The 26,157-nt window shown below is 41.3% G+C and overlaps 1 protein-coding gene across 4 annotated transcripts in view; it reads right to left on the bottom strand.

Annotated features, from left to right (window-relative positions):
* The window catches only part of LOC114063997 (F-box-like/WD repeat-containing protein TBL1XR1), a 104,773-nt gene that overhangs the window by 58,680 nt on the left and 19,936 nt on the right, over nucleotides 1–26,157 (bottom strand). The gene's annotated exons all lie outside the window — the stretch shown is intronic.

Raw genomic sequence — 26,157 nt, 5'->3', positions numbered from 1 at the left:
AAAGGCACTGCAGAGGATGCTGAGGAATGCTGGGAATTGAAAGAATTTGCAAACACGATCTTATTTCCTTGCTTAGTTGTACTGGTGCTGCAGAAATTATGTAAATAGGTTGAGGAAAACTCCATTCCTCAAGCAGCACAGTATCCTATGCAAGGCCGCTCAGAAAGTTTGCTTTTTCCACGGCCAGAGCATCAGACCCCATAAAAACATTACTTGCTTATAACTAGAATTTTCCTTAAAAACAGAACAAAACTCCAACCAGCCAATATTCTTTTGTAAAACAGTCTCAATCATTATAAAAGCTGTGTGCAGAGAAAGGCAGAGGAGGCCCCCGCTGCCCTGTTCCAAGTGTGACGCTTGGTTTGGGTTATTTCATTTGGGAAGGAACATGGCAAACGTAAACAAAAGGATGATTGCACAAACATAAACCATTTTCTTCAATGAGAAAAGGCCTCCTTTGGTACTCCTTGCCCAAACTGTCTCCTTCCAACACCTCTTTGCCCTTGTGCAATCTTGAGTGCAGCACTCATCTCATCAGAGCCAGAGAGGGAAACCTTTCCGCCTGATCCGTGGAAGAGGCTTCTTGTCCTTCGCTTTATATCTAAACAGGGCAGTGACACGGAAAGAAGCTGGAGGCAACGACTCAAGAGAGCAGAGAATGAGAAAAGAAAGGGTTCACTGACTTCGCTTCATTCCTCACTCAATGTTAATTGGTTGTAGGCTCCAGTTTTAAATAAGGGCGCTTGAAATGACACGTAAACATTTAGAAAACTCTGCGATGTCCTTCTTCAGAATCGAGTGCTGAGTACAAATGCCTCATCAGCAGCTTTTTTCTTTCCAAATTTATCCTACTGGATTTTGGCGTGCACCTTGAAACAGTGCAGGTGACAGTTATAATTTATTGATTTTAGACTATCGCTTGCCTTCATATTCTGACCTGTTACGGTGATTTAAACAGGTGCCCAGGTGCAGTAACTGCTACACTATGTGACACTTAAAAATAATCCACCAGATGCCCTTGAAGTTGACAAAGCACACCTGGGGAATGCACAGTAGCTTGTGATTTCAGATCCTTCATCTTGGAGGGGCTGGGAACAGTTCACCACTGCCTGATGACTAACATGCTCAACACGGCCTGAAGACTACTCCCCTCAACTTAAAAAGAAAGAAGATTTTGCCATGTGTGCAGCGACCTGCTCACAGCCAGCGCTCACCAGCCTTGCCCACACAGCTCTTTCCGCACAGGATGGCACACCTGATGCCCATGTCCCTCTGTGGCACTGTGCCCAAACACTCAGTACAACGCCCAACACCGTCTCCTCCTAAAGAGCATCCTGAGGCCACGAACTCGAGGCCAGAGCTTGCACACTGAGGTTGAGGCAAACAGGTTGCCCGAGACAGGCAGTTCCCACCTGCAGGGCCAAAACTAACACACCAAACCAACTACACCAGAGAGGCAAATAACAATCGATGCTGATAGCACAGACTGGGCTGCTGCTATCAGCCAAGTAATAATTGTGTGGTACAAAGGAAACCACAGATAAAAACAACTCTGGAGCCACACAGTGACAAATCCGGTTATAAACACGTAGCTCAGATGTACATCGGTCGTTACTCCTCATCTGCTTCCAAACACCATCAGTTCAAAGCAAGGATTTCTCCACAAGCTATTGCAAGAATGTTTGGCCATTTTCTTCCAGAAAGGCCACCGTTCAAGCTACTTTCTCCTCCCCAGCCATTGCACGGGGTTTGTGCTACGGCTAAACCCGCGGTTTTTGCGCGAGTTTTGAATTGTTCCTGTTCCCCATGTGAACTTGTGCACTTGTGTCTCTCTTCTAATCCTCTTAGGATCACACTGTTTATACTGCTTTCTGAGATTTTGGTGCTATTTGAGCCCTAACAACAAATTTAGTCACTAGATGTTGTGCTTTGTGAATTACAAAAGCCTTCTAAGGACACAGTATCTTTTCTTCTAAATTATCCTCGAGTATCCAGCTTTTATCTGGATTCAGTATCTGGAAAAAGCATCCCAATCAAAATAGAATTAAAAATAACTAAATCCTGGATATTCCCCTCAGTAACTACGCTGTAAAAAGCATCAGACAATAATTTTAAAAGCCTAAATTGAAAACTAATCACCCCATTGAATCCTTCCTTTCATTTGGATAATAGGCACACACAAAACTAGCAGTGATTCTACCATTGCCGTGCTTGGAACACAAACAAAGAAAAACAAAGCTACTTCTTTTAATCACAGTTCCACAGCAAGGTATGGCAATATTTTTAAGCAATTTAGCCCATCTACAATAACATCTGCTTTTCAGATCTAACAGTAAAGCTGAACTGAGGCAAATACCAAGTCAGAAAATTCACAAGAAACAAATACATATAATTGTGAGGGGGGGTGGAAATCAGCACCACACACAAGACATTGTGAAAAACTGTCATTACCTGCAAGTAGGAGGTAGCAATAGGGATCCTAGTGACAAAATAACACCCACAGACTGCTCCAATAGTTCATTCTGGGAGCAGGGAGTGGCACAGCACTGGGAATGCTCAGATGAAGGGGGGTGTTACAGAGGGTATTTTACAAGAAGCCTCATCAGCGAGCACTGAAAGTATCCAAGACCTGCCCAGAGACATATCCACCCATATTCCTAAACTCTGTCTGAATGAGCTTTCCTCTGTCAATTAAGAAACCTTTATTTCCCAATCTTCGTTCCGTCTTTTACCTTTATTACATCAGATATATAGAAAAACCTGACGTAAGCCGACTTTCTGGATGTTTCAAAGGTGAAATGTTTAACTTGTACATTCAAATCACGTTAAAGTTGCCCAGCTTTCCACACGTCAGAAGTACTCTTTCATAGAGCAACCACCTGTCTGTCTGAGGACATATGTATGCCAACAATCAAAACAAAGCAAGGTGTCTGAGGGGATGAAGAATAAGAACTGGGTAAGCAGACAGCACTATTCTGGAGGAAAGATCATTCAGAGCCAGGAATCACTCTTCAGAAGTGCACAGGAACGGGATTCACTGTGCAGTGAGAAACACGGGACAAATCAGACCAGAGAAAAGGAACACTGAAGCAGCTATATTTAAGTTTAAACACCAATTTCTGTAACAGTCAAAAAATAGAGGCAATCACAGAAAGCAGCTCACAGCCCACTGAAAGGGAAGGAAGCTGAACTGCTGGAGAGGAAACCAACTTAGCCAGCTCCATTAAAAACCCCAGTAATCTTGTCAATACCAATCAGCTGGTACCACCAGGAAGGAGGAGGGCGAGCTGTGCCACGGCACCATTTCACTTGCAAGGCATTTAAATGAAATTCATTAGCAAGTAATCCAATTCACATAAACTGGAAGTTAAAAGATCCTAGAGAATGAAGTTAAACCCAGTCTGGACTGGGAAAGAGTATAAACAGTTATTGCACAAAGCACTGAGTGAAGGGACTAGCCTCTGGAGCAGTCACAAAACCCCACCTTCACAGACTGCTACCTGCAGGATGGCAGCCCACCTGTGAAAATTCCAGGTAGTTTCCAATTTGTGTTTGTTTTTTTTTTTCCCTCAAAATAGGGGAGATGATGATTGACTAGTGATATATTGATAATAACAGCAGCATACTGACAAATAATTTTTCTGTGATTTTATTCCAGAACTAATTTTTAAATTTAAATTCATCAGTGCAAGAATTATCGGAGAAAACAGCCTGCCAACCTGAGTGCTCTCAGCAGAGTCACCTCAAATTCGAAAGAGAAAAAACATTTTTCCTTCTCTTGAAACAAACAAACAAACAAAACAAAACAAACCAACAACCTCATGTGTAGCATTTAGGGACCACTCTTTCTCTATTACAGATTTAAAATACGTACCTAAAATCTGAACCAAGACACAGACAAAATACACCACTTTCAAAAAAAAAAAAAAAAAAAAAAATCAGAATTTTTTTCCCCATTCCCTTTCCTCGAGGTAGGAAGAGCCATATTTCCCATGATACCAATCCAGCCTGCTCCAGGTTGATAAATCAACTCAGCCGTGCTGCTGGGTGACAACCCTTCCCTTCCCCACACAGAGCCTGATAACTCAGATGAGCCTTTACAGCTGAACAGAGGCAGCACCTGCTTTTGCCAACATGGAAATATGTTTGTAGGAAGCTGACAGTTCCAAGGTTACCGGGACTTTTAGACTGGTCTCCAATGTGGGGATATGGAACAAAGCTCAAACAGCTTCGCTGGGAAAAATCACGTTCTTCCCTTTCCTTGCTTCTTCTAACAGTGCCTGCCTCATCTGTGCCTTTAAACACATACAGTGTTTTCAAAACTATACATTGCTCTGCTTTGGGATTCATGACGGCCTTGCAGAGGAACACAGGCAGATTACAGCAAGCATCAGAAATTATTACAGTGGGACAAAAACACAACAAGAGCTGAAATTATTAAACTCATTAAAACTCTGTCTCAAACACGCCACGCTTAGGGGAAGTGGGATACATGTTTTAAGCAGACATCACATTTGGAACTAGGCTCAAAATGTTCAAATAAAGAAATCTCCCAAAATAACGAGTGGATGTGACAAATATCATGTTATTTTCAACCCCAATTAATGTAACCATCATTCAAGCCCTGGCTGTGTCTCCCTCGGTATCAGCAGTGCCGCCACCCTTACTTTTTTGGGCACCCACAAGTCAATTCTTTCAGTGCAAAAGCTCCATCTACATTTTTGTCAAGCCAAGCTAATGAGCTGCTGAGGACATTTAAACAATGCAGCAGGACCTGGGCTCTGCTTCGAGACTCGGTGTTTGCAGACTGCTTGACGTCAAGAGGCTCAAGTCGTCCCGCTGTGGCCACTGACCCTGAATGTCGAGTACACCCAGTGGTGTTGAAGTCGTGGCTCTCTCCCTCTCTGGGAACACGGTATGAAGGCTGGTTGCCTTCTGTCTGCCCGCTGCAGGAGAGCCTCGCAGGGTATTTGTCCTCGCAGCAAAGTATCGGGTTTAAAAAACAAAACGTATTCCAAAATGTTCTAAAAAAACCACCTTACTTGCGATACTTGGGCATGTGAAAGCAACAGCACAGGCTGAAGAGTTAGGATCCAAGAATTCTTTTTAAATCATCCTCAAAATTATGAGTTACTTTTAATACTCAAAAGCACTTAAAAATCCACAGGTATGAAAACATTTTTCTGAAAACCTTTAGTCATACCAGAGGTCAGAAGTGAAGTCTGTGGTGGAGCTTGGGCTCATGTACTCCAGATGTTCCTGAGATGCAGCTCCACTAAAATAAGGTGTTTATAATGTGTTCCAGATTCTTCCTAAAATTATTATTACTATTATTACTTTGTGCAAAGCCAGAGAAAAACATAAGCCTCTCACTCTGCCAAAAAAAGGTAACACTGATTGCCCTGAAATCATACATCAAGGAATAATTTCTTTTTTTTTTTTCCCCAGAAATAGTGGCTATCAAAAGCTGCTGCACTTCTGCTTACACTCCCCTCTCATTTCCCCAGGACCTTTGGAAAATTGAGTCACATCTGAAGCACAATATACTTATGCAGTAGCAACACCGTTCTATAGAAATACCGTGTCTTGGTGATATTTTCACACAAATAACCATCAGATTAAGTTACTTCTGTACAGGTAAACCCCATGACTAAGCAGCAGATAAATTGTCCAAGACCAAGCAACACAAGGATTTTTTTTCTCTTTCTCCAAATCTCCATTACCTAACACCAGTAGGACATCATCATCATTCCTACAAACCTCTTGTCTCTGTCCTTCTCATTTCTCCGACAGGGTAATTTGCATCCTCTTGTGAGGGCTCTGACTCATAGGGAGTTAAAACCTATCCGTGAGGGTTGCCCTTGCTCATGCACGTCCAGCCATCCCTGCTAAAAGGACAACTTACACTTACACGGCAGCTACTGAGCTGTAACAAATTGCAGATGAGGGTGGAGGAAAAAAGCCTGTGCCTCTCGTTACCATGAAAAGCTTTCCTGCTTCACTAGCAGGTAAGAACATCCCTGCAGCAGGGGCTGAAAACATGGAAGGCACAGGGACAGCACACTTGTTCCCAAATCAGCTGGCTTGTGTCTGTGAGAGCTCAGAGATGTGGCTCACCTGAAGCCTTTGGTTCAGTTTTATGCTCAAGTCACATCCTAGACAACACCTAATTGCTACTGCAAAGGGAGACCTCAGTACCCTCCATCTACCCTCTGCCAGCTGGGTGCCCTCAAGATTGCCTTTCCTCTAAAAAAAAATTAATAGCTCTCTACCACTCAGCTCCTGAAGCATCCCACTGCAGGGTCAGAAGAGGACAGAACTAGCTCAAGAGAGGAAGAGGGAACACAGTCCTGCAAGGGAAGAAATGCGGGAACAGCACTGCCTTATAGCTCCATCATCAAAATCCATCTGTTTCCAAGGGATGCCTGGTGCCTTGGATGGCAATGGGCATCCTGCACAAAAAGCTCACAGCAAACACGGAATAATGGACGAAGTATGAGTCATACCAGAAACACCAGAGACATTAACTGTATAAAATATGTATCTATTATTCTGTTGTCTTTTCAAACCATTTACATACTAGAGCTGTTTATCTGTAACACTGACTGAATAGCAAAATAGCTGCATCAATATTAGACTTGTACATGAAGTAGGACACACTGAAACCTGTTCCAAAGAATAAGGAGCCTACAGTACAGAGAAACACAGCAAAATATTTACTTTAGCACTATGGTCAAGGAGAAAAACATTTATTAAATAAATGGACTAAAGTCATTAATCAACAGGAGCATTAAACTAATATAATAATCCTGCTTGCTCTTTGCTTTTGGTTTTTGGGTTGGTGGTTTGTTTTTTTTTTTTGGGGGGGGGGTATTTAACAGCAGGACTTAAGCATAACCAAGGAAAACATGTATTTGATTCATCAATGACAGCATATTCAAAAGATCTGAGGAGCATCAGGAAATGAAACCACAGTAGAGATTGTCACTAGGCTATGATTAACTGGTAAAAACCTAACAGTGCCCTTATTCAAGCCTGTCCTAAGCAGTAAAGAGGGTTTAGCTACATGTACACAGTGGAGCTAAACTATGTACCTCCCCAATAGACCTAGGTGGTCTATCTGATATTTTAAAAAAGACATAAAACGTTTTCTACAAAATACTCTTCACTATGTTAATTGACACTTCAATTGTGTTGGGTCTTCCTACCGGAGGAAGAGGTTTCTCCCTATTCAAAAGAGGGTGCAAAGAACTCTATGCAAACTTAATTTGTTGCCAAAATGAGTGAAGTCAGTGTTTTTGTTTCCCTGGAAATATTTTCTGTTGAATTTTCTGCGGTCATTGCTGCTGTATAGCTCAAGTTATACCCTCTTTGAATTAATGTATTACACATACAGAGCAACACACAGGAAGGTGTTTACCCTACAAACAAGTGGAAGTGTGATTAGATAACCTACTACACCACTTTGCAAACAGTTAAAAAGGTGGGGAAAATATTGCTGATGTTAGTTAAGGGACCAGTCTCAGGTACAGGTATGTAACACCTCTGACCAGGAGAAGAGACACAGCAATTTGACAGGAGCAAATGTCAAGGGCAAGAAAAGATTTAGGTTTATCCACTGAAGACTGGGTAGCTGGAAACACATTTTAAATAACCAGGAAAAACTTGCCCAAAAGAAAATCATGCAGCTGAAGACTGATCATGGGAAACAGCCTGTGCCATGGGGCTGCTGTTATTTTAAGCAAGAGTAGTAAGGACTCTGGAAGGAGTAATTGTGCCTAAGGAGAAAGATTAGTGTGTAGCGTTTGATCTAACAGGGCTTTTCCCTTTCTTTACTTTTTGATTCTTATCTTGATTGTTTCACACCAGGAATCTGAAACTGGCTGAGCTGTGCATCCTGCAGATCTTGTTCAAACTAGAATAGGCTGGGGATAGGATTTCACCATTTGGGAATTTCATTTACAGAATTCTGCCTCTGCAGCCGCCTGCAGAATTCTTTGCAACTGCTGTCAGGGTTCAGAAACCGGTGGGTTTGGGGCTTTTTTTTTTTTTTTTTCTTAAGTCAACTCACATTTATCAATACGATCTACCAGACTGATTAGAGAAAGTAACAAACTCGAGTCCTCTGATCTTGGTCCTGGAGGAGGAAAACTTCTTTAATTTTTCAACTTGTGAAAGATAGAAAATTTACCCACAGCTTAATTTTAAGATATGCTAGATAGCTACTCTCACTGAAATTACTTGCTCCTTGAATGGTTTTTGCTGCTCTGATACAGATTCAATAAGCATTCACAAACCAGACCAGCTTTCACTTCTAAAAATAAGAGTGATGAATATCTACGAATTTTAAAAATAAAATTAAAAAAGGCTACACCTCTGTTTTCAGTTTGAACCTACAGATATTTAGTTCTTTTTACTGATGAAGAACAAAATGAAGGCCTGTATATATTGCTATTTTCTTTTGTGATCATGCTAACACACACTGGTTAAGCAAGGAGAAAACTGGTGAATGCTGGGGTGAGGAGTATCACACATATTTGTCAAAAATACTCCATCTGGCAAAAGTATTTCCCCTAAGTGTCAGACACATCAAATACCAGGGTCTGGTTCATCTCCAAACAGAACATTGTAGGTATTATCTTAGTCACACCTGGTCAAAGACTTTTCTTCCCTGTTTTTTTTGAGGATGGTTTTTTTACCACACTTTTCCAAGTCAGCGGCAGAACACTTAAAAATGTTAAAATGGAACAATATGATGTATTTAGCACTAACAGATACACAGCACCTATGCAGCACACTGTAATAAATGCACAGAACTTGGCAGCCCGATAATGATGCATCTTCCATCAGCCACAAGTAATAACAGCTCAGGTTTACAAGCTGCTGTGCTTCAGAAGAGACTGTTTACCAGATCAGATAAAAACAAGGTTCTATATATATATATATATTTTGTTGTATGACACTGTACAGCTGCAATCATTTATCAGACTTTTTTCTTCTGCCTTATCATTCTTATCACTGCCTAAGGAACAAGCAAAATCTTGGAATTACAAAAATGTCTCAAACACCAGCACTTCTGACCCATTTAACATATCACCTTTTTTTACCTTTTTTTTTTTTTTTTTACCTTTTTTTAAACACCAGATTTACCCAGAAGTAAATCCGCTTGCCATATTCTCCTAGGAATACTGCTACTTCACTGGTTTTGACACTCTTTCAGGGAATCCTCCTTTTGACCCTTTTGGACTGTTGTAGCAGGCTGGGTGTGCTCACCACAGATACACTGACTGGTCCTCTCCCACAAAAACAAAAAGGATGCAGTTTTGCTGGCAACACTTGCAGACTAAACACGCTGCGTACAAGAGCAATTAGCACTATTTGTTCTTTTATCAAGTTAAGATAATTTCCTTGGGGCATTTTTACCTAAATAATTTGTTAATGCAATGATTCAGAAAAGTTTACTAGTTTTATCTTGTTCCTAATAATATCCTCCTGTAAAGCCGTAAAAATGGATTTGAAACTACACTCATTTACTTTACCCTGCACACAAAGTTAATTTTTATTACTTCAGCGTGTAACGACTTTACTACAAAATTTCTAAGTGACACGGAAAACTGCCAGTCCTGAAAATGACACTTGCCAAACACTCTTACCGAATTTTGAAGATGCTGGATCCGTGGACCAGCCAGAGACCACCCATGGGCTCACAGGGCAAAGATGAGTGTGGGTGAAGGCATTCAGCCACAGGGAAGTGCAAATTTTTCATGCCAGAGAAGTAACAATAGTGTGAAGTGTTAGTAACACATGAATGACAGGGATCTAGGAAGCCTCCCATCAGTGTGTGAAATTCCACTGCCCCAGCACATGCTGGGAGAGCCATAAAGGGTGAAGTAGGGAAAACAGCCCTGGATTCCAGCAACGTGGTGCAAGGAAACAGCTTTTCACTTTTGCTAGTGCATAACAACACTGCCAGGGGAGGGGGGCAAATGTGATTTCACATGGAACCCTCCATGTAAAAACCTCTGGTGGCACATTTCAGAAAGAGGGGTGTACTTGCAGAAACATTAAAGCCAACATTTGCATTTCTTTTGATTAACAAACCAGAAAGATACTACTGAGGATCCAAACAGTCTGCTCATCCTTAGTCACCAGAAGACTTGACCTGGTGAGGTCATTTCAGCAGTCCTATCTGAGACACTCCACCCAAACCCTCCTGGGGGGGTTATTTTTCTCTTTTAGATTAATCATTTCTCACTGGTAACTATGAATTAGCGATGATATAAAGCACGTTTAAAGGACAGACATGTCCTCAGCCTCCCAACAGACATCTGCCCTTGCTATTGCCCCATAAGCTGAGTGAAATTACCAAGATTCAGATGGACTTGTGGTTGCTCACAGCCTGGACACATACAGGAGCATCTCCAACACTCTCCAGCAAAGAAAAGCTATGGGCACTGCCCAAGATGAGTAGCTGAGTTACTCATGGCCAGAAAGACCCAAAAAGCCAGACCTGAGGCATGGCAAACTCAAAAATTCTGGTAAGAACCACAGACACTTCCACGATATCAATATTAAATACGATTAGAATTATCAAAGATTGAAATATAAACCCCTACAGATACCAAGTAGTAAAGTTTAAACCTCCCTGCTTATTATTTTAACCAACTATTATAAAACTAAATGAGGGTGCCTGAAGAGAACTGGCAACAGTATCTCCAGGTCCAGAACAGGCTGCATCTTCTGCCTAGTGCTGCTGCCTCATCAGGGAGTCATGGCATGAGGGCAGCAGAAAAGAAGAGGGGAATACCACAGAAGCATTTCTTTTTTCTTTTTAAAAAGTGTTTATTTGGGGGTTTTTAACCTTTACAAAAAATTTCTATTAAAAAAAATAATAAAAAAATTCTTTTGTTACTCTTGAACTGAAATTCTTCACTGTTCTGGCAACAGAACCCACTGCAGCACCTTCGGGATGTGCACTACTATTTCCTTAATAAAAACAAAGCTTTTACAATTACACAGTTTGTCTTGGATCATATAATTTTAAGGTTGAGATAAAAAGACATTGGTTGGTATCAACGAGATATGAGAAAGGGAAATCCAGGGGTCTCACTGATGCCCCACAACAGCTGAGCCACATGGGGAGGGTGCAGGTGCTCTGGTACACGTTTCTGTAAGGGAGAGGCTGCACTGGAGATCAAATCTTGGCAAACTATACCAAAATCTGACTTAAACCACTAAAATAGTTCCAGATAAATGAAATATTCAAGCAATACATTAAGTTTTGAAGAAAGCTAAACCATCTATGGAACTGCTGGAAATCACAGATATGGTGTTAAAAAAGAGCATGTTTTAAAAGTGTTAAGTGGTCAGCTTTCACAGTGGCATAGAAATTAATTTTAATATCCCAACTAGTTTGCATTCAACTAACTTCACTGCCTTGTATGTACTCTGGACATTCAAGGACAAGAAATTTATCTGCCATCTATAAGATGACAAACCTCTAGTAATTCCAAAACGCTGAAGAACAAAATCAGTTCATTTCACTTCTTTTAAAATAGTAGTAGTTTTTCCTAGTTTTAAATGCACAATTTACATAAATAGTCCCTCTTTATCCAGTACACTGCAACAGTAAAAGCAAGTAAAGATTTTGTGCAATAGATACACGCCTTCATCTAAATGCATCTTGACACAATAAATAAGGAACATGCTATTCATCACCTTGCAACTTCATAAAAGGTCATAAAAACTTAAATAATCTGTATAAATGAAGGTTATGCGCTTTAACAAAAGCAGAGCAAAGCAGTAAATCAGCCTAATTAGCAAAATAAATACCACTTTTACTACAACAACTCAATCCTAGTAGCAAATCAAACATTCTAACAGATTGCAGCACAGTTATTTTCCCGACAAAGTTTGATTTCTCTAAATCCAAAACAAAATTACAATCAATTACTTCAAACAAGGGCTTCTGCCTGTTGATTTAATTGTCTTCACTTTGATCCACCCTGGGCCTCGCAGACATTTCTTCTGGTATTAAGTAGTCAAAGGTGTAAATTAAAGCTTGAAAGACCTCCTTAAAGAAACATCTAAAATCAGCCTTGATATTCAAAGAGCAGTTCAATACTTCCAAAAGAAAGAGATTTTGAATAGGGCAGCAAAGGGAGGCAACAGATCCAAGGAAAACCCTGGCAGGACATACTCACATCCTGAGGTGGTTGGTGCTCCTTCAGAGGTAAAACCAAACAAACAAAAAAGAAAATTTAACTGCTCTGTTCTGGGTTGCTTTGCTGGTGTGTGTTTTTTGTTTGTTTGTGGGTTTTTTTTAGGTTAAGCTTTATCACTGAATTCTAAACCAGCAAACATTTAAATAAACTACAAAATTGCATCCAGAATACAGCAATCTTCAAGTAACTACCCTGAGAGAGAGGGCAGTTGCCACAGAAAGTCATATATCTTACCGTGCAATTATTTTTGTGTTCACTATGTAATCAAAACTAAGCTTTTTTGCACTTCACTTCTGTAGTTCACACGCAGCAGTGCCACACTTGCTCTTGCTTCTGCAGGCAAGGGTTCCCCAAAAGTTCACTTTGGAGATCAGAAAATCTCAGCTCACTAAGATTTTTGCAGTTCCTCCTCTCTATCCCATCTGGAACATCAGTAAGAAACACCAATGACTGGAACAAGAGGGCTGATTTTAACTACAAGCAACGTCAGGGGAATAATAAAGTTGTTCCCATTTGTACAGTAGCAAATGAGGAATCAATATAAAATATATACATTAAAAAAAAGAAACCTCAGAAACCCCCTTCTGAATTTAGATTTCACTGTCTTACAGACTTCAAAAGCATTAAAGGCCCTGGAAGATCAATTTGACAAATAAGAATCTAAGGTGCAGAAATCAATAATTTCATTTTTTTAAAAAATATGTTAAATTGTATAGTAGCAAACACCAAGATAAATCAAACAGATCTTCATATAACAAGCAAAACAGGTTATAAATCAAGAATTTCTAAACCTCCCATATCTTCAAAGAGGGAATGTGGTGAAAAGGACAAAAATTGTTTTCTAGTTGGCATTCAGGCGATTCTCAGTTCAAGAAACACTTTTATTAACACAACGTGATTTCTAAAGCTTTATCTCTGGGCTTTTTCAACCCATAATCTTATTAAAGAGCTTTCTGAAAATTCCCTTTGCATTGAGTATCACTGGTTGGAGATGCCAAAGGAAGGGGGCAGCACCCTTTGGGGTCAGCAGATACAACCCTTTTTTCTGGTTTTGGATGGATTTCACTTAGAGAAACTGTAAAAAAAAAAAAAAAAAAAAAAACAAACTTTAGGTCTTAGCACCAAAAATCTCATTTCAGATCATTCCTGGAGACACTGGGATTTGAGTTCTGCCCAGTCATTCCTCCTGTGAAGCATCTGAGCTCAGTCACTGGAGTCCCTGAGCAGAGTGTGTGCATGGAAGGATCCAGCAGGCCGGGACTGGCATCTAATTGCCACTCTGGCTCCATCAACTTGCTGTCGGATTCACTTTTATTCAGTTCAGTGCCTGAGAAATTTCCAAACAAGGCAGAATGAATCTGCCAAACGCTGATGTACATCCACACCACAAGGACACTTGCTGGACTGTTTCTAAGAATGGGACACCATTTGGGAGAGCTAAGAAAACAACTCATTAGAGCACCAGAAGAAAATCCTTTTCTCCCAGGACACTGCTGTGCCATGGAAGAGAAAACGCTATTAAACAAAAATGATCGACTGCAAACAAACACGAATAATTTGCTGAACAAAAAATATCTTGCAGCTAAGAGACAATATAAATTACCATATGCAGACAACTAGGATGCCAAAGGGGCAGGGGGCTCGCAACTCAAAAATAAAATAAATCAGCAAATGCAGAAAGATGGTTACTATGTTTTGATTTTAGCAATAGAAATCTAAAATAATCCAAAATTGAGGATGTAATTGCCAAAAGGAAGAAACAAACAACACAGAAAAAGAATAATCAAGACTAGAGAAAAACAGATTATCAAAGGCACCTGCTATCACAAGAATAGAAATGAGATCTTTAGAAGCCCTGAAGGACTCCTTACAGAAAAGAAACAAGAAAAACTATAAAAACCCCAAGAAAGTGATCATTACTGATTTGATCATTTTAGCATACAAACAGAGATGTACTAGAGATGGTAGAACCGCCAAAGGGAACGAAAAAAAAGAAAGGGAGGGGTGGAGGGTGTGTGTGCCCTGTATTCCTCTTGCCTATGCCACGATAGACACATTCCCGGTCTTTGCTGCCACATCCAAGACCCTGCAACCTGTTGGCTCTGCGGCAGCTGCGTCGCTCCCACACTTCCAGACCACAGTGTTCCAGGAAAACAAAGACACGGGGGTGTAAACATCTCTGTGAGACTAATGCATCATTTTCTAAAAGATTTCCACCGACTGCACAGTCGATGGCCCCGGCCCCGAGACAGCATTATTTCTTTATTCGGAGCAGAAAACACGCCACATCAAAACAAGGCACGAGGCTCTCTGTGCTTTTCCACTCTGACCAGAGCTGTTTATTCCATCCTTCTCCCTGGCCCACCCACGCTACAGAGCACTTCGTCCGCTTCTCTGAAAGATTACATTTCCAGATTACAGGTTGATCAAACGTACTGAATGCACTATTGACTCCTATAAATTAAATATGTACCTCTAAATCCTAACAATTTCTCTAGCAATTTTACTTGCAGAACATAAAACTCCCACAAAAGGAAGATCGCATTTGATGTCTGAGTGCTCTACTGGAGATACTGGAGATACAGTGTAAATACTAATTTAAAACAAACAGAAATTCTATACATTCCTACTCATTTGCAAGATGATTCAAAACAGATGAGAAGTTCTAAGGAGAGGGCTTCAGTTTTGTTCATTCACCCCCTGCATCTATCTACCAGCTCCTTGAGTTCCCGCAGGAGCTCCCAAAGCCTTTGGAGAAACCAGAAGAGCCTGCTGGGAAGGGAATGGAGAGACTGCACATTATTTAATAACCAGAAACTATGTAAGAGAGACCTTTCTGGTTTTATTTTTAGCACAACTTATCTGCTGGTAGAAAGACTGTATTTTAACACTGAGAGGAATGTAATGGGAAATTTATTTTAAGCATACAGTTCTAGCAGGTCATAAAGATTGTATCATTATCCTCCTTGGACAGTAATTGGCAATAAGAATACATGCTCTTCCCTTAGTTTTTGTTTCTTTGATGAGTTGTGAGGAAAGACAAATGCTGTTCATCCAACATGCTGTTTATTTAATATTCAGCTTTCTTGAACTCTTCTTATGCAAAGCACAAATCCTGATGATCAATTATTTTAGTAATCATAATTCAAGCTCAAATTTTACACTCTGTAAACACATTATCATGACCACCACATTATGCATTTGAAAAATTCCATTTGCAGCAACCCATACAAATGAGCACATTGCATTAGGTTTACAGTAAAATGCTGTTCTGGCTAGACATACAAGGGGTTTTCTGAGAACAGTAAAATGAATGAAGCACACATAAATGCTGAGTATTTTTCTACACAGTGTACAAGTGCACACATTCATACACAAACAGTCACAGCATCTGCTTTAAATATCCAATAAAAATGAAAAATATTTATATTGTCACTAACAAGAAGTTATTTGAAATACTAGATTTTACGTTTTTAAAATTTAATTATCAGGTAAGATAGAGAAGAGTCAGAGTAGAGCTGCTGCTGTCATTCTTGTAGGAAAATTTCCTGTAAACTTCATCAGGTTGATGACAAGAACTAAGTTTTCCCAAAGCAACCAGTAGCTCTTTGGGAGCAATCTAGAACGCCCTCACACGCAGTGGGTGGCCTAATACATCCTGAAATGTAAGTCTATAATTAAATAAAAATTTGCAAAATTCAGTTTAGACTTCTTACGGGAACACTTAATGCACACATAATTGGGGTGTAGCACACATGCTGCATTACGTTTCACTGATAAACCGTAACTTTCCAAACCAACGTTTTGTGGAAACGCTCAGAAAATAGTTTGACGTTTAACGCTGCAAATAATAGTAAAAGGCTAAACAGGGGAAAAGCGGGCCTGCTGCTGAAGGAGGTGGATGATTTAGTGACAGCAGATGGGAGATACGGCCGGGGCTCACATCAGGGATTATTTGATACAACCTGACCCACGGGACCAGATGGGCCGTGTCCAAGGGTGCAGAGAGCCAAGGTCACGGCAAAGCCACTGTCACGTCAGGAAGCGCGTGGAGGCTGAGGGGTCCTCGATGGCTGCGGAAAGGCAGATTTTCTGCTACCTTTAAACAAAGAGGGAGAGCAGCAGAGGCTATTACCCCAACCTTAGTGAGGCTTGACACTGCCTGACACCATATTCACATATCCAGCCGGGGAGGTTGCCAGCTGGATGAGAGACCACCAGATGGGTGGAAACATGGTTGGATGCTTGGGCTCCACAGGCAGTGGTTAATGGGCTCTTCAGCTACTGAGAGGAGGCCACAAAGATGCTCAGGGGGCTGGACACCTCAGCTATGAAGACAGGCTGAGAGAGCTGGAGTTTTTCAGCCTGAAAAAGAAAAGGCTTCAGGGAGACCTTATAGCACCTTCCAGTACCTAAAGGCAGCCTACAAGAAAGCCAGAGAGGAATTTTGTACAGGAGAACAGGAACGGCTTTAAACTGACAGAGAGGAGGTTTAGATTAGATATGAGGAAGAAGTTCTTTCCTGTGAGGGTGGTCAGACACTGGAACAGGTTGGCCAGAGAAGTGGTGGCTGCTTCATCCCTGAAAGGCCAGACTGGACGGGGCTCTGAGCAACCCGGTCTAGCAAAAGGTGTCCCTGCCCATGGCAGGGCGAAGGAATGAGGTGATCTTTGAGGTCCCTTCCAACTCAATCCATTCTATGATTCTGTGATTTTGTTCTCTCTGATTCTGGAGGCCAGTAACATATAGGATACTGCAACCATCTCTCCTGGGACCTGACCTATCCAATGTCTCTATCAATGACTTAGGGAACACTCTCATCAAGCTTGTAGGTAACACCCAGTTTGGGAGCAACCAGCAGCTACACTTGGGACTCAGGGCTGGGCATCCAGAGGGACCAGCAACTCACTGCAATTCTGCAAGGACAAGCATAGAGTGTTGCTCTAGGGAGGAAAGAGCCCTTGCATAACCCTGGGCTGAGACCCATGGCCAGAGGGATGTTCTGTTGAGAAGAGCCTGCGGGTTGAGCACCTGTCAGTGGTGGTGTGTATTTGCTGAATATCTTGGTCCTATAATGGTTTATTCTGTCTATTCACTGCCTTTAGAATATTTGACTTTGAAACCTTAATAACACAGTTCTGGCTGATCTTTTATAAAATAAAGTAGCCCACCTCCACATCCAGTAGGTACTGCTGGTTGCAGATTTTTTTGTTCCCAAAACATGTCCTTTGTCTTCAGAGAGAGCCAGTGCAGAGCCTTCAGCAAAAACAACTTAAAATTGTGACTCCTGTGTCTATAATTAAGCCACAATTGGCATTTTAAGGGGCACATTCTACAATGCATGCTGCTAAAGTAAATACTATGTGCATGAAAAAGCGCCGCATGATGAGTGCAACGAGCATCTTTGCTTATTTGCCAAAGGAGCTCCTTGAGTTTGTATTTAATTCTAATTCGTTATCAAGCATCTTAAAAGTCAAGCAACTGCAAAGTCCCATAAATATACGTGACTATTTGAGTTTTCATTAATACAGCACTCACCACGCAAAGCCAAATTAATTTGTTTCCGCACGCAAACGCCAGAACGAGCTGGGGAGGCAGCGCATGCTCACACTGGCTTGGAACTGAGCAAACTGTTACAAATTTACTGGGAAAACTGTATACTGGGCATATGTAATAGGCAATTTGTGAGCACATAATTGCTACTTCTAACCTAAAACCAAAGCAAATCTACCCAAGAAGCATGTTCGTATAAACACTGTATTTGATATATATGTATATTTGCACAAACACTTTTAAATATTTTATACAGCAGCACATTTTTGAAACACGGAAAACAAAGCATGCTGGGGGCATATGGAGCCCAGCTTTATTTCCCCCAAATGCTGGGGTTGCTAAGCACGTGTACCCACACTGTAACCAATGTTTCCTCAAAGTCATCTTTTTCCAGGAAAAAGAACAGCAGCTGCACAGAGAGGAAAGCTGGAGGTTAAACTGTGAGCAGCTGGGGGGAAGAAAAAGAGGCAAGAAGCTTTAACATGACTGTCTCCCCAAGCCTGTACAGCAGCACTGTCTTCAACCCATCCCACTTTGCTAATATTTGGAGATGTAACATTCAACCACTCACGGACGCTGAACTAAGTGGCATATTTTAATTTTATGAGCACAAGGCTTCTAATTGAACATTTATGTAGATAAAAAGAATCAAGTTCATAGTTGTTAAAAGGAACTTCTTGAACCACATTCTGAGGGTTAAAGTAGGTTTAATTTGGTAGGATGATGTTTATAGTGCTCCTAGGATTTTGAAATACCTGCAAAGTTCCTCTCTTTAGCTAAATATCTGCTTAGCAAAAAATTCTTCCCACAGTAAGAAAATGAAAAAAATTTCATAAACATTCACAAATTAAGGTTTAAAAAAAGACCATATGACATATCTGAGCAATACTTGGCAGATTCCAGGAATATTCTAGGAAAAAAATACCTGTTTATTTTGGACACCACTTTCTATTTTCATGTGATGCCTTTAGTCTCTGCATTAGAGTAACCACAATCTCATGTAATGATCACTTTGGAAGAAAAAAGGATTAATTAAAACACAGAGTTTGAATATTAGCTGGAAGGCTGACATACTCCATCATTCCATTTCCACTGCTCTTCAAAGAATCCTTTAACTAAGCCTCTGCAATCAGTGCATCTATTCCTTAAATAATCACAAAGAAAAGCGAGACCATTTTACTTCTGGAAATCTCAGTGTGCATTCCAGGGCTCCTTTAACTAAACAGTAATAAAAAGCAAAGGTATTCTTATTTTGAAAGTGTTTCTGTAGGCTTAGAGACTGTGACTGTACATCTTCAAAACACTCAAATACATACACGTACAAGAGGCAAGGTGCTGCTCAAACATACTTTTTTATAGGTCTGTATGCCTCTATCTTTCTATAGACTATAGATTTAATTGATTCATATCTAAATTTTTCAATTCTTTCTGCCTAGCACTTGTAAAATGTGGCCTATTCCACCCACCTGTAGAACTGAAGTTCTTCATTACCTCACACCTGACCTTGTGCTAGTCCTTGCAAAAGCAAGCTTGCCCCACTCATATCCACTCAAAATCCTTCTGAAGAGATGACTGGCTTTTGTCTTGCCACATCTCTTTGTACTCCTTACCCAGCTTCACCTTCGAACACATCACACTTACCAGGCTTCTCTTAACAGCCAAGAAGGGCCTTTGCACTTTGCTTATCACTGATTTGGTACCAAAGAGCCAACTTCAGCTCCCTCCAAATGGCTAATGATGCACTTGATGTATTTTCTGATGAGCACCAGCATGCTTTCTCACGCAGTGCTCATTATGAGAGCTGCTCCCAAATTCACAAGTCTCCTTTCAAACCTTTTTCAAAAGTCTCCTTTTCCATGTTAGCTCAAACACTGTATTTTCAATAGCTCCAGGTGATTTTTTATTCCATGAATATATAATGGCTTTCTGAATTCACATAAACTTTTAGTATTACCGTGTTCTGAGGCAAACAATTCTGCGGGAATGTTCTAGGAAAAAAAATACCTAACTGTTGTTTATTTTGGATGTCACTTTTTACTTTCATTTGATGCCTTTGGTCTTTGTCTTAGAGTCACAAAAATCGCTCTCTGATTACCTTCACCACAGTGCTCCCCCATTTACAAACCTCTCCCATCACCTCCCTCAGCTGTTAATGGGTTCCTGACACACAAACTGGAGACTACTCGACTGTTTAATGAAACTTTTCCACTGCTGATTCTGACTGTGGGGATGACCCGACTTGTGAACCCGAGCAGACACTTCACTAAGTTTCCAGCAAAGACTTAAAAAGCAATCAGTTTGTTTTCTCATTAGCAGGACAGGCTTCTGGAATCGTTCTACCTCAAGGACATTCGATGCTGAGTCCAGTGTACAAAGAAAGTTGTCAGCACTACTAATCTCTGCTGCCAGGAAAAGAGAGATGTTCCCTATCACCCATGGCAGCAGAAGGGAAAGGACAGCAAGGGATACTGAGGATTACCAAATCTTTCCCCCAGCTGCTCTGGTTATTCAGCCTCCACACCTCATCTCACTACTGTGAAAAATGAATTGGATTTCCTCTCAAGGGGTGAACTTTACTGAGGATGACGAGGTGGTTGTGATGAACCACAAACCTGCAGGGAAGCCACAGACCTGGTTCCCCTGCATTGGGGTAGCAGCTCTAACACAACTGTTGTTAGAGCCTAATCTGCCTCTGGTCCAATTCCTTATTCTGCAATAGCAGGGAAAAAGTGATCAGTTCCTGCTATAGGCAGCAAAAGGGAATGGCTGTGTAAGGAAGTTCAACACACATGCCTCCATTAATTCACTAGATGAGTAACTTCCCCATGATACCCACAGCACAGCAGTAGTAACCTAATAAATTCATATTTTTAAGTCAGGAAATAGATTTTTGGTACATATTTGAAGCTGACAGAGACATAAATTAATGAGATTCCCTAGCAGTGGTTTTATTTCCTTTGAGGCAGAACCTGTAAGAACTTCAGTGAACACACTGAAAGGTTCTATGGTTTCACTGCTTTATGGTTAAATAATTTTATATCCTTCTCCAAGATGTCTTGCATCTGTTTACAGAACCACTGCCTACTGAGTCACAGATATTTCCAAAGCCCCAGCCACGCTCGACCACTGTTATTTTTCAGCCTCCAAAAGAAGCAAGATAATCATTAACTATAGCAGCAGGGAAAATAAAATCCATGCTGCCTCACTAAGTTAACATTACACATCCAATAAAAATAATCATTTTAAAAATTATAAAATCATTCAAACAATTTTATCTTTGATGTTTCCCATAGTTTCTCTTACTACACTTAGCCATTTTTTCATGTTTCTCTTAACAAGGCTTTCATGAGATGACCTAGTTTATTTGCACTCCTCCCAAACTGTGAAGTCGAACGTGTTAACATAAACCAAATGGTCCCAGTCATTTTGAAACAAGCTTCTCCTCTGCCAGCTACTCACCCTCTGCCACCTCTGTCTGCTGCCTTGACACTTTCCAGCCATTTTTTCTCCCAAGCCTTTCCTGCCATCTCCTTTGTTCTCAAATTTTGCCACCCCCAATGCCTGTTATCTCCTGGCTTCTTTTTCATCTCCCCCAAGGCGGTGAGGTTTTCTTCTCCCTCCCTGGCCAAGCCTTGAAACCCCAAGCAGTCAAAGTCCCCCTCGCCATCAACTGCTCCTCACCTCCAACATCACCAAACATCACCATGTGGGAATCACCTCAAGCTCCCGCGATGCCGAGAGCTGCTCCCCAGGCTCAGGGTGTTTGGCTCTCCCTGCTCCTTAACTGGACAGAGTTTGCTTCCCAGCCATGCCATCAGCAGCAAGAACAGCCCTTGCAGACACCACTGGTAACACACTGCTCCCCGTGAAGGTGTCAGTGCCGTCCCTGGCATAAGGTATTACTCAGGTTACTATTTTCGTCTTCACTAAAGCAGTAGCTGTGGTAAGGTAGCAGCCCCAAAATTGCATAATATAACACTAGGGGAGGAAAAAAAAAATTACAAAAAGAAATAAACAAGTCACAGCAGTGAAGAAAAGGCTTTTGAAACATTTGAACTGTTGTGGCTTTGTTCTGCTATTCAGAAAAGAGAATAACGCTAAACAACCTTGCAATAAGGTGCCTGAAGCAAGCTATTTTCGAGTTTCCTGTAGTTTAATGACTCCTCATTTCCTCACTCCAGAGGCAAACCTGTAAGTGCCACAGGCCAGAGAGGAGCAAATAAGCACCTGTGGTAGTTAGGAGGAGAAAACGCAGTGAACACTCACCCAGTAAGTGCAAGCCTGAAGGACAGATTGTGAATTGCCAAAAGGGGATCCAATGAGGAAATCATATGGAGATGTAAGAGTCTGCCACTCACATAAAGTAACTTTCATTTCTTTAGAATTACCTGAACTGCACACTCCTATGTGAGAAGTTCACATCCAGAAGACATTGTGGAGTTCATTTCTTTATTAAGAAAACTCCCTCTTGCTTAATATCCTCAAGTTTGATTGAAGTTGTTTTAGCTGGTGGAAGTTTCAGAGGACACCAGATAAAGCCTCAGGAGCCTTTAAGAGCCTGGGACCACAGAGTACCAGCACAGTCAGAACACAAAGGAACTGTACCTGGTGTACATGGTCCACAGTTGTGCCCATAAAACACACCTCAGCCAACACCCTCGTGAACAACACAAACCCACAGCAGTAGACTGGACCACCGCAGTGGTGCTGCAAGGATAAACTTCAACATGCTTTTTCCTTTCATGTCTGAAGACTGAAAGGCTAGAGAAGGACACTGGAGAAGTCAGTCTTATTCCAGTACTAGTTACCATAGGCCATTTCTCCTCACACTTTGCACTGCAATAATTTGAAATTTTTATGATGCCAAATACTGTTTCTTGTATTGCAAGGGTTTGGGGGTTTTCTGGCCACAAATGAGAACCTTTCCCCCCGCCCCTCTCTGCACCCTCACCAAAGAGTCCAGCTGAAACAGCTTCAGCAGAACATGGAACACCATAGCAAACCACCACACAAGGGAGAAACTGGTATAAAATTACGTTTCTAGATTAAATTTGCACAAAAAAAAAAAAAGGCCAAAAGGAGCAGCTGTGATGTGGCACACACCGGGTTTGATCAGACACTACGACTCCTACAAAGGCAGTGTATCAATCACATCATGCCCTTGCTGATTTCCTGGAAACAAGACAATCAAAAAGCACAAATACAAAGTAATACACACATTAGCATTTACATGGGAGCTCTGACCTAAGGCTAGTCTTGTTTGGGTTTTTAGGTAGTTTAGGTAACTTTTTTAAGTCTCTACATCAGATTGGAAACAGGACAGAGAATGCAGATGGGACTGTCATTTTCCATTTGGCCATGTACTAAGGGTAACTGTTGTTGGAAGCCTCAAGTGTCATGTAGAGATCTGGAGTTCTAAAATACCTGCCTTGCCCTCTGAAACCATACAGTTGTCTGCAGATGTTGCTCGTCACAACAAAAAACACCGGAATCTCCCAGGGCCACTCAAATCTTATCATTTCCAGGAACACACAGCTCAATAAAGTGCAACAGAAAGTCATCATTGATCAAGAACACATCCTGCCCCAAATCCAGCCACAAAGTGCTGCACAAGGCCGTCCCAAAAGCAACGTCACAAGCAAGGAAAACTAATTCTGTCCCTTCCATATAAAACACATCACTTCATGTGTTGGACTGAACTATTCAAAAATTCATTGTCTCTCCTCATTACCACATCCTCCACCCGCTACTCCTCTCAATTAATTGGGTAAACTGACACACCCTCTCCCCCCCCCAAGCCATAACTGAAAGTTATAATTAACAAGATGGCAATAAAGGAGGAGAAAAATCTGGTCCTAATCTGTATTAATTCTTGTGTTCTTTCCTGCTGAGAAAAGAAGGTAAATGTCATTCTGAATTTCCCTCAAATAACTGCAGCCATTCAGCATGGTCTCCTGAGATTTTGCTTTCACAGTGTCATAAAAACCCAAACTTCCTAAATGAAAGAATAAAGTAGAGAAATACTCTAATGGAGGGGAGGCCAAACTGCCATGGCAGGTAACCAGGATAACACACAAGATCAAATTGCAAGCTCTGAATCTGCCCCAACTTCCGCGCAGCTTGTTTCACACTTTTTAGGGGAAGACCACCAAAAACCGCTTGCCTTTGCACAGAAGTATAACTCTGACCACAAGTTCTCTGCAGGATCACAGGTGTGATGTGGGTGGGTCTGAAACCAGACAGATAAGTGACAAATAGGCAATGATGTATCAAATACAGAGCACCAGAAAAGCTCTCCCACAAACACACGCGCGTATTTTAATCTTCAATATATTGAAGGGTGGTACTGCGACTGTCAATACTACATTTAACTGCTGGAGGCTGCTGCTGAATAATGCAATGCATTAGCTATCGAAAAGGATTACATTTTTTGCATTAAAATGTAACCGTTTTGTCCAGCTCAACAAGGACGAAGGCAACGAAAAAGCCCTCAAAATGCAAACAAAAATTGCCACCACAACTGTCTGTCTCCAGAACGTGTTCCAGAAACAGACGGCTCTACAAGAGCAACTTTGTCTCGCAGACTGTCCAAAATTCTGACAAATGGGCAATCAATCTTACACACTGCCTCTGATGGGGAAGATCACGCTTCAAAAATCCACTTGTCCATGCCTAAAGATGGAACTACACGGTAGCCGGTACACCCATGCTACCCAATGTCATCTAGAAATTAATGAGGTGTATTAATTTAAGCAAATATTCCCATAGCTCTCAACAGTTTTCAATTAAACCATTAAATGTTGTTCTCAGATGAGTCCATTGTGAACACACACAGTGCTGAGAATCTATCTTTCCATTCCCAATTTCCAACCAAAAACCCCCCAAACCTGGCTAAAAACAGACACACCCACTGCAATCCAAAAGGACAAAAAGTAACTTCCTTCAATTGTGGTACAGAGATAAGGTACCAGCAAGAAAACACTCAAATAGAATTTATTTTAATGAAAGCAAAATGTTTCACACACCCTCCAGCAATAACCCCCAAAAGATCAATCTTCACAGCCTTTACTTCAATAGCTTCCTGCTCCAGGGCTGTTCCCAAAGCCAATTCAATTCTTCCCATGGGCTGTCTTCCCTTCAATGATACCTTCCCTCTCCATGCTTAAAATGTACGCCAGTCGTATTTCTGTCAATTCCTGCCTGACCCGCTGACGAAACATCAGAAATTGTCTCTTATCAGATCTGTCCACAAGCCACCCAAACCATTTCAAGATTTTCTCCCAGTAAAGGCTGGGATCAATGCCAATCCCATTGTCAGCATGAACTGGGACACGGAGGAAGCCAGTGCAAGATGGGATGTCTCAAGCTATGAAGCACAGCTCGCCATCACAAGCGGTAAGTGAAAACAGAAGTCCTTTCTCCTCTGGGAGCCACTTATTTTCATAAGACGTGAAGTCTGATTTTAAATCGTTCTGGGTCACAGTCAGATCCACATTTCAACGCATGCAAGATGATTAGTATCAGTTGAGAACAAGGCATTATTTTGAGCTTCTGAAAACACAGAGTTGTGAGGAAACTGAACCTGGAGACACCCCAGAAAGGCACAGATCTGGTTATAGCTTAATGTCTCGCCTCGAGAAGGATCCTAAAGAGCTTTCCTTACTTCTCTGTGTATCAAAATCCCAGTGGGAGTTTGGTGTGTAACTCAAACCCCACCTCAGCACCCTGATTTTGGTGCCCTCCTCACTGAGCACAGGGACTGGAGAGGCGGCCTGACACGGATGAGGAGTCCATCACCTTTCTGACCACAGCAGAATGACAGACTTAAGCCCTCTGAGGCCTTAAATCCAGGCAGCAACGAGAACAGCACTGTCTAGGTGTTCCTAAACTCCTCGCCATGGCATTACCAGGAAGACAATCCAGGTCATGTTTCTAATGCAAAGGGCTGCTCCAGTTGACCCAACTTCCCGCTAAACTTCACACAGAACAACCTGAGAGCAGGACAAGGGTAAATGCAGCTGGAAGACACCATTACAAGGACTTCATTCAGGGAGACTGATGGGGGTCCAGGCATTTCAATTGCATTTAAATAATTATTTGCATATAATTTATTTCTATTATTTTCACGTCTATCATAGGAGTTGGGTTGTTTTATTTATTAAAAGGCAAAATAAATACCATTTCATACAGAGCAATGTTATAGGAATCTCACAGTGAATTAATTTTAAGTCAATATAATGAACCACAAAATAAAAACTGCCCCATAAATAATGGAGTCCCTCAGTCTTCCCATGCCACCCTGTTACAGTAATCGTACTGGTTCACTAAATACTACAATAATTTCCACCATTCAAATTAAGCAAAGTGCAACTATTTCATT

Source organism: Empidonax traillii, unplaced genomic scaffold, assembly GCF_003031625.1.
Source record: "Empidonax traillii isolate 1590-97213 ecotype Southwest subspecies unplaced genomic scaffold, ASM303162v1 scaffold506:size517526, whole genome shotgun sequence".
Lineage (NCBI taxonomy): Eukaryota > Metazoa > Chordata > Aves > Passeriformes > Tyrannidae > Empidonax > Empidonax traillii.
The sequence above is the reverse complement of the archived record's forward strand: the minus strand, read 5'-3'. Positions and strand labels throughout refer to the sequence as shown.